Source organism: Pristiophorus japonicus, unplaced genomic scaffold (genome assembly GCF_044704955.1).
Source record: "Pristiophorus japonicus isolate sPriJap1 unplaced genomic scaffold, sPriJap1.hap1 HAP1_SCAFFOLD_52, whole genome shotgun sequence".
NCBI lineage: Eukaryota > Metazoa > Chordata > Chondrichthyes > Pristiophoridae > Pristiophorus > Pristiophorus japonicus.
The window spans coordinates 2,802,337-2,812,033 of record NW_027254426.1 but is presented as its reverse complement, the minus strand read 5'-3'; the positions used below and the strand labels follow the sequence as shown (position 1 = coordinate 2,812,033).

Genomic DNA, 9,697 nt, shown 5'->3' with positions numbered 1-9,697 from the left:
ACACAGCTGGTACTTCACCTGCCGAGTTATGTTCCAGCATTTATTGAACAATACCATATGCAGCATCTGCTCCTCTATGCATTTTATTTTGGAGCCGTGTCGCAGTTTTTATTATGAAAGAATTGTTCGAAAATCAGTTGGAGTCTGGAAAGTGAAAATAATATAAATCCGAGCATTCGTGCTTCATCGGTAGAATGCTCGCCTACTCTTAAATCTGAGCAGTACCCTCTCTCGAACAATAACGTCTTTCTTGTAATGTGGTGACCAGAACTGTATGCAGTACTTTAGCTGTGTTCCAACTAGTATTTATAACATTTCAAACATAACCGCCCTGCTCTTGTATTCAATGTCTCTCCTGCTAAATGTACGTATTCCGTATGCCTTCTTAACCACGTATCCTTCTACATTCATGGATCTGAGTACATGCATTCCAAGAAGCCTTTTTTCCTCTATGTCTTGCAGTGCCATACCACTGATTGTGTTTTCCCTTGCCTTATTAGCCCTGCCAAAATGCATAAGCTCATTCCTCACCAGGTTGACTTATATTTTCCACTGTTTTGCCCACCTGGCCAGTGCATTTATATATTCCTGCAGTCTATGGCTTTCCTCTTCATTATCAACCACACAGCCAGTTTATGTATAATCTTCAAAATTCTTAATCATACATCCTGCATTCACGTCTAATCATTGCCATGTACCACAAAAAGCAAGAGGCCTGGTACTGAGCCCTGGGGAAACTCACAAGAAACATACTTCCAGCCACGCCTGTGCATGATGGCATCTTCCAAACGCGAGGAACAGTTGAAAAAGGCAGAGGGGCTAAAGGCACAGATACACACCTTCAAATACGATACATTAGCGATAACAGAAACATGGCATAAATAGGGGCAGGATAGGCATCTCTACATTCCTGGTTACATGGTTTTCAAACAAGATAAAGATGGGCATAAAAATGTGGGGTGGCAATTTTTGCTAAATAAACAATTACAGCTGTGAGAAGGAATCATATGTTAGAAGGAGCTTAACATGAAGCTAAATGATTTCAACATATGTACAAAAAGGGGCAAAAGTACTGTCGGCCCCCAAACAATCCGAGGGAGCTCGAAGAAGCAATGTGTTAGCAAATATCTGAAAGTTCACTCATTTTGGTTTGTACTATGGGGATATCAATTACTTTAATATTAACTGTGATATAAGTAGTGTAAAATGTATAGACGGCACAGAATAGCTCATTTGCATTGAGGATAACTTTTTTTAGCCAATTAATAGCAAGCCCAACAATGAAGGTTGCGCTTTTGTACTAAGTTTCTCGGAATTAATTGGGCAGATGGAAAGCATGTAAGTGGGAGAGTCACTGCTGAGAACTTCGTGGATAGCACGTTTCTTGATGTGGTCACCTCGCAACTTAAAAGTGTGCTGGGTGACAATGAATGTGTGGCCGCCAGACTGAAGAGTAGAAACAGCCAGATAGTTCAGGAATCACCTGAGTGCTTCTCACTCTCCACCCAGCTTTCTGTTCTGAGTACTGGTGTGGGGCGGGGGGCGGGGGGATGGTTCTTCAGGGAATGCAACCAGAGCCAAGTCCATGGCACCACTGCCGGATCAGCTGCCCAAGAGGTAGGAAGAAGAGTGGGAGCAATATTGGTAAAAGATTGAATAGTTAACCGTGCAGACACGCTGCAGACATCAATCCAGAATGATATGTTGCGTTTATGGTGCCAGGGCCAAAGATATAACTGAGCGGATGCAGGGGATGCTGGGGGGATAGGGTGAACAGCCAGAGAACTTGATCCATTATGTTACCAATGACACAGGTCGCAAGTGAGATGAAGCACTGCATGCTGATTTGTGGGAGCTCGGATAGGGATTAAAAAGCATGAGGTGCAGCACATTTTTTGTGGTGGAGGAGAAGCGAGAGATCATGGCGGAGATGCAGCGAATGTGTGTGGCGGAGAAGTGGCCAGATATTTTCGCGGAGTAGCAGTGACAGATCGTGGCGGATGTGCAGCGAATGCTTTTGTTGCAGAGGAACGGCAAGAAATCGTGGTGGAGATAAGGCCAGAGATCGCGATGGAAATGGAGTGAATGATTATGGCGGAGGAGTGGTGAGAGTTCGTGGCAGAAGTGCGATAAATGAGGATACGGGGCGCAGAATTGTCGACGGCCCAGGGGCAGCAGGGGTTAGCCCACAATGCCAAATGTGTGTGCGCTAGGTCCATGCAGCAGAGCAGTTCTCCAGTGATCCTGCCACGAAATAAACTCCTAGCTCTGTCAAGTCGCTATATGTGGCTTAGGTGCAAGGGTCTCCACACATTAAAAACATCTACGCGCAGACATCTTCCACTCCTTCAATTGGAGTTCAGGACTGAATTATCGGGTCTTCATTGAAATAACTGTGAACTCATTTTGTAACAAGTCATCCTTGTTCGAGAGAACGTCTAAGATGATGAAAAAAGCAGCACCTCAAAGTTAATAATTTCGCCCGGTGCCACGTGCCAGCGAGGAGAATCATATTGAAGCATTTACTGTGACATGATTGAAAGAAGGGCAGGTATGATCGGTCAACATTCCTGGTTACATGTTTGTCAGACACGTGAGATGGGGGATAAAACCGAAGGTAGTGGGGAGGTCGCAGTATTGATTAAGTAAACAATTGCAGCTGTGAGGTAAGATAATGTGTTAGAAGTGTCTACAATTAAGGGTATATTAGATAAATTGAAGAATATAAAATGGGCTGGGAGTGTACTATAGACGCCCAGAGGGAGATCGACGAGAAGATATGTTGGTAAGGGTCTGAGAAGTGCTGAAATTTGAGGGCAGTAATAGTAGGCGATTTCAACTACCTTTATATTAACTTGGATAGAATTGGTGTGAAAAGTATCGCGGGTGCAGCCTTCCTGAAATTTGTTCAGCAGATAATTTTTAGCCAATATATATCAAGACCGACATGATAGGGGACGGTTCTGGGCTTAGGTTGAGCGAATGATGCTGAGCAGGTCGAAGATGCATCAATGGGAGCATTTTAGTGCTTGTGATCATAACTCAGTTAGATTTAGTGTAGTTATGGAAATTGACAGTTACACCAGGAATACAAAATCTTAATTTGGGAAAAGACAATTTTGGCAAAGAGAGATCGGATTTAGCCAAAGTGGGCTGGAAACAGTTACTTGAAGGCAAAAACTGTGTTAGAGCATTGGGAGGCATTCAATGCGAAGATCCTCAGGGTTCAACACAAATATGCTCCTTAAAGGAAAAGGGTGGTACTAACAAATCTAAAGCCCCTTGGATGTCAAGGTGCTTGCAGCGCAGAATAATGAAAATAGGGGAACATATGCCAAAGTTTGGGCTCAATAGTTCAGAAAGTCTAGAGGAGAAAATAAAGTGGAAAGTTGAAATTTAAAAGGAAATTGGGAAAGCAAAGAGAGAAAAGCAAAACATATTGCTAAGTAAATCAAGGAAAATGCAAAGATTTACAAATACATTAAGAGCAAAGGATACCAAAAGAAAGTGTAGGGATCATTAGAGACGATAAAGGTAATCTGTTTATGGAGGCAGAATATTTGTGTATGATTTTAATGAATCCTTTGCAACTGTTTTCACAAAAGTGAGGGGCGATGCAGACGTTGCAATCGGTAAGAAGTCTGAAATATTAACTGAAATAAACATAGTGAGAAAGGTAGTATTGAGCAATTTAACAGCTTTGTAGGTGGAAAAACCACAGGGCCGAGAGAAGCAAAAGAGGAAATAGTACAAGATCCGACCATCATAATACTCTCTGGCTACAGGCGTCGTGTCAAAGGACTGGAGGATTGCTAATGTTGTGCATTTATTTCAAAATGGATCGATGAACAATTAAAGAACAGTCAACCTTACCTCGGTTGTTGGAACATTATTTGAAAAGATTCTGAGGAACAGGATAAATATTCATTTAGAAAGACACAGATTAGTCAAGGACAGTCAGCATGAATTTGTTAAGGGAAGGCCGTTTATGACTTAATTGATTTCATTTTCTGAGGAGATAACAAGAAGTGCCGATGAGGGTAGTGCACTCATTTGCAGTGCATGTGGCTTTTAGCAAGGCTTATGACGAGGTCTCATATGACAGACTGCTCAGGAGAGTAACCAGCCATTCGGATCCAAGGCAAAGTGGCAAGTTGAATCCGAAATTGTTTCCGAGTCAGGAAGCAAAGAACATTAGGTGTTGTTGCAACCGGAAGGCTGTTCGAGTCAGGATCCGTAAGACTGCGCAGAAGATTCCTTTCTGTTTGTGGTATGTATTAATGATTTAGACTTGAATGAAGGCCTATGATTAAAACTTATACAAATGATACAAAAATTGGCTTTGTGGTTGATAATGAAGAATAAAGTTGTTGAATGCAGGAAAATATCAATGAACTGGTCAGCAGGGCAGAATTATGGCTTATGGAAACCAATCCGTAGAATCGTGAGGTAATGCATTTGTGTAGGGCGAACCAGGCCAAGGATCGCACGTCAAATCGCAGGACAATGAGAAGTGTAGTGGAACATAGGGAACTTTGAATGCATGTCCACAAATCCGTGAATGTAGCCGAACAGGCAGAAAAGTTCGTTCAGAAGGCACACGGAATGCTTTCCTCATTTTGCCGAGGCATAGAATACAAGAGGGATGATATGTGAGAAGGATCATCAAATGTGGTCATATTAGTCTAATTGAAAAATAAAAAAGTAGTGTTCACACTGCTGCGAATGTATTATAGACCCCCAAACTGTGGGATGGAGATGGCGGATAAAATATGTCGGCAAATAGCTGCGGTGCATAAACCATAGGGTAGTAATAGTAGGGATTTTAAATATCCAAATATTGGGACCTATATAGTGTGAAAGGGAAACAGTGCAGAATTCTTAAAATGTATTCAACTGAACTTCTTTTCGTCAGTATGTAACAAGCCCAAGACGAGATGTGGCGGTTTTGGATGTTTCTGGGAGAAATGAAGCTGGGCAGGTTGAAGGTGTATCAGTTTGAGAACACTTGAGTGCCGGTGACTATAATTCAGTCAGACTCATGTTAGCTGTGACTAAGGAAAATGAACTGCTTTAATAAAAGTCCCAAATTGGGGAAAATCTTATTTTGCTCAGTTGCGAAGTGATTTGGCCGCAGTGGACAGGAAACAGCTACTTGTAGGTAAATCATTGTCGGAACAGTGGGAGGCATTCAAGGGAGGAGATCATGAAGGCTAAGGCCAAGCATGTGCGCATAAAGTCAAAGGCTGAGAAAATAAGTCTAGAGCCCCCTGCATGTCTAAGGACTTACAGGGGAGGATTAAGAAAAAAAGAGACGCTTTTTCATATACCACCGGCTAAATACTAATGAACCCTTGGCGAAATATAGAAAGTTAAGAGACACAATTAAAAATGATGTTAGGAATGGTAAGAGAGTGCATTAAAAATTCGTGGCTACTAAAGTTAAGGAAAACCCACAGATGTTTTGTAAATATATTAAGAGTAAGATTGTAACTAAATACAGGATAGGACATCTTCGCGACCTTGAGCATAATCTTTGTGTGGAGTCGCAAGATTTTGGTAATTTCTTAATGAATACTGTTCGTCTGTTTTTACAAAGGAAAGGGGCAATGCAGATACTGCTATCGAGGAGGAATGTGATTTTCTGGATGAAATAAACATAGTGACAGAGGAAGGATTCAGGGTTTTAGTCGATTTGAAAGGAGATAGTTCCCCAGACCTGGATCACTTCAATCCTACTTCAACTCATCCTATCAGCATATCCTTCTATTACTCTCTCACTCATGTGCTGAGGTAGCTCCCTCTTTAATGCCTCTGTTGTATTCGCCTCAACTACAGAACGCTGTAGCACCTTCCACATTCTAATCACTCTTTGGCAAAGATGTTACTCTTGCATTGCCTTCTGAGGTCATCGGAGTCTGTCTTATATTTATGACCTCTAATTCTGAACTCCTGCATAATAGCAAATATTTTCTGCACGTCGGCGCTATCACATCCCTTCATAATATTAGAGACAATATCTGCCTTGGCTTTTACAGAGAAAAGCTCCCCAGTCTGTTTAGATTTTCACGAAAGTAAATGCTTCCAGTTCTGGCCGAAATGATTCCTGCTGTGCTGTGAAATTCAATGATTCTACGATTTAGTTTTCACATCGACTGGGAAATACAACAGGGCAAGCATGCCGGCAATTGTCTTAAATTTTCCACCGACCCGTAGATTAATAAATAATTAGCGTGCATAGCTGCGATGGCCGAGTGGTTAAGGCGTTGGACTTGAAATCGAATGGGGTTTTACTGCGCAGTTTCGAGCCCTGCTTACAGTGAACATTTTATTTGTTTTAATCAGCTCGCTGACGAGATGACAGACGCCGAAACTGAACAGAATTCCCTCAACTGCCCTTTATTGCAATCATTGATGCAAACCTATTTTTCTAATTGGAAACACTAATAAATACTGCCATCAATTAGCGATTGTAGGTTTGTTGTAAACCTTGCAAAGATCAGTGAGAAATATACACAGCAAACAGCATTAAAAATGCATTTTAATAAAGAGCCCTGCAATTTTTAGACTGAAGTCATATTCAGCTGAATAGGATTCGGCAGTACACAAACCTACAATTTTCTGATAACATCAGTGTTCATATCGAAGTCAGACACTTTAGCCATTCAGTCACGCTGTTCCTGCAGTGCACAGCTGGCTAATGCCGTGAATGAGGGATTACACACAGGAATTACATTTATTTCAGTTCCATACTTAGCACCGCAAACCAATCAGCGGCAGTGGGTCATTAACTGATTGAAATACGAGATGTCCCAAATTCTCGGAGATAATTGAATTGTTCATTAAATGCTGGAAAGTCTCCGCAGTTCAATGAGCTCTTGGCAGAATTAAGATTTTGCAGCATTGCTTGAATGTATTGCAGGTCCTTGTCAGTTTCGTTCGTAAATGTTTAAGCTGCTCTAAAATAACAAAGCTAAGATGCACGTAACCCTGCCCTCCCCCACACAAAAAAAAGAGGTCCCTTACGAGGATCGGAAGCGCAGCATTCGCGTTAACAGCGCCATGCTTAATCATTTGATTCAACCGGCCTTGCTATTGTGTATTTTTATTTAACGATAAAAAAAACATAAGCATTTTTGCAGGGACATTCATCTCAGGACTTCCCAAAGCTGTTCACAGCTAGTTAAGTAGTTTTACAGTCTGGTCACTAATGTAGGAAATGCAAAAGCAGATTTGCATCTGCAAGAACCCACGATTAAAGTGACTAGATGTTGTTTGTAGGATGAAAGTTGATTCCAGAACACCGGGGTGAATTCTTCTGCTCTACTTCTGAATAGCGAGCATGGGATATTTTACGTCCAGCTCGGAGAGCAGACAGGTCTCGATTTAAGATCTGAACCGAAAGTCAGCAACTCCGACAGTGCTGTGCTCCCTCACAACTGCCGCTCCGATATTACAAAACCTACTTGAATTTCTAATCACCAAACTGTCTGTCGCAGATGCAACTGTCCATGGCAATATAGGTAGCAGCGAATACTGGAAACACCTTGTGGATACTAAGTCCTGTCTTCACACGGAGGACACTCTGCTTCGTATTTTCTGGCACCACCACCGTGCTAAATTGGATCGATTCTGAACAGATGGAGCAGCTCGACGCTGGGCATCCTTGAGGTGCTGCAGGACAACAGCAGCAGCTGAATTGTACAATCTGTAAACTAATGTCCAACCATATACCCCATCTACCGTTACCTTGTAAACAGAGCACCAAACCTGGATAACGCCTCAGCCTCCGTTTTCCAATCCAAAAAAGATATTGCCTGTTCTTCCTTTGCTGATATGTGTACATTGGCTGTTCTGTTATCATCCTTGTAAATCTTCTCTGCATCCTCTACAATGCCTCTATATGCTTTTTATAATATGGCGAATGGAAATGTACACATTACCCTGTGTGATCTAACAAAGTTTAAAAAGAGGTTTAGCATAAATTCGCTACATTCTATACAATACGTGCTTTTTGGTTTTGCATTTTTATGACCTTGCTAATCTGTGTCTTAACTTTTAGAGTTTTGTGTATTCGCCTTCCGTTTGATCTTCTACGCCACCCAGACAGGTGTCATCCAATAATAAGTGAGCTCCCTATTCTTCCTAACAAAATTTAACACCTCACATTTATATGGTTTGAAATTCAAAAGCCAATGATATGCCCAAACTGCAAGTTTATTAATGATCTCCTCTAATGTGTTGAAGTCCTCCTCACTTTTGACTACCCGCCTAATCGATGTCACTTGCAAATTTCGACATTATGTTTTCACTTTCTCGGTCAAGTTGTCAATATCACTTGTGAACAACAGTGGTCCCATCACCGATCCTTGTGGAACACCACTATCCACCTTCTGCCACTATGTAAGCTCCCTTTTAACCCAACTCTCTGCTTTATGTATTGAAGCCAGCTAGCTATGCATTCTAGTTGACTCCACTCAGTATTGTGACCTGGCTTGAGCCTCTTATTGTTTCTGTTTAACAATCTAGAAGTCCTAGTGTTCTATTTGATTAATTCAAGCATGTGTTCATCGCTAGCAAGGGCAGTATTTGTTGCCCACACCTAATTTCATTGTTAATGTGTTGGTGAGCAACCATATGCAGCTGAATGGCTTGCTTTGACATTTCAGATGGCAGTTAAGAGTCAACCACGTTGCTGTGGGTCTGGAGTCACATATAGGACCAGACTGGTAAAGTCGGCAGATCCCCTTCCCTGAAGGAGATTAGTGAATCAGACGGGTTTGTTACGAAAATGGTCACCATTATTGATACATTTTAATGGCCAGATTTATTTAATTGAATTTAATTTACCCTACTCAAATGGTGGGCTGTAATTTCCTGTCTCTGGAATACTAGTTCAGCATAATAAAAATCATACCACTATGATTGACCGCCTGTGTAATGTGCTCGAAGGGTTGAATGACTCCACCTGTTCCTGGGCAACAGTTGGAGGTAAGGAATGGCAACCCCCTGGTCCGGTGACTGAACCATCATGTCACTATTAATTGCCTCCACCTGTTTAATGTCCTCGAGGTTCGGAATGACTCCTCCTCTCCTTGTGTGTAATAACACAAGAGTCCTTTATTATAAACTGCCTCGTGTGGTTACCCGGTCTCTTTGATTCCTACTTCGGTTAAGAACAAGATCCGTTTTCTTGTCTTGCACTCTGGTGTCAGATAACTCACGCATAACTGTGCATCACGATCAGGGACGGAATGTCATCCCCCTGGTCCTATGTAAAAGGCTCGAATGGTTGAATGGCCTCCTCCTCTTTCTATGCAACAGGTCCGTCGGTTTGGCAATCCATTCTCGTCATCTATGGAGCAGCTGCGCGCGACAGAACAGAATTCCACTGTTCTTCCACGTGTCCTTTGCAAGTTTTTGAGCGGTTAATGGACTCAACCTGTCAGAGGCTCGATGTCCTGCTCCTGTTACTGTGCAAATGACCCAGTGCGCCCAGATAATTCAGAGGATAATTGGAGCCTTTGTGGAACAGCAAGTCCAGGGGCCGCAGTTTCACATCTCTGAAGTATTGATTTGCTGAAAATTTGATTGTTTTCCCCAGGAAACATCAATCCTGACCTAAAATCCGTCTCTGGTGGGAATCAATCGCACAATTTTTGAATGCCTGATACAACGTTAACTAAAAGTCTATTTG

The 9,697-nt window shown here is 42.0% G+C and overlaps 1 non-coding gene across 1 annotated transcript; it reads left to right on the top strand.

Moving 5' to 3' along the window:
* Positions 1–6,240: 6,240 nt before the first annotated feature.
* Positions 6,241–6,322, top strand: trnas-uga (transfer RNA serine (anticodon UGA)). Its single transcript has one exon. It is a non-coding gene; the product is annotated as a tRNA-Ser (tRNA).
* Positions 6,323–9,697: the final 3,375 nt, after the last annotated feature.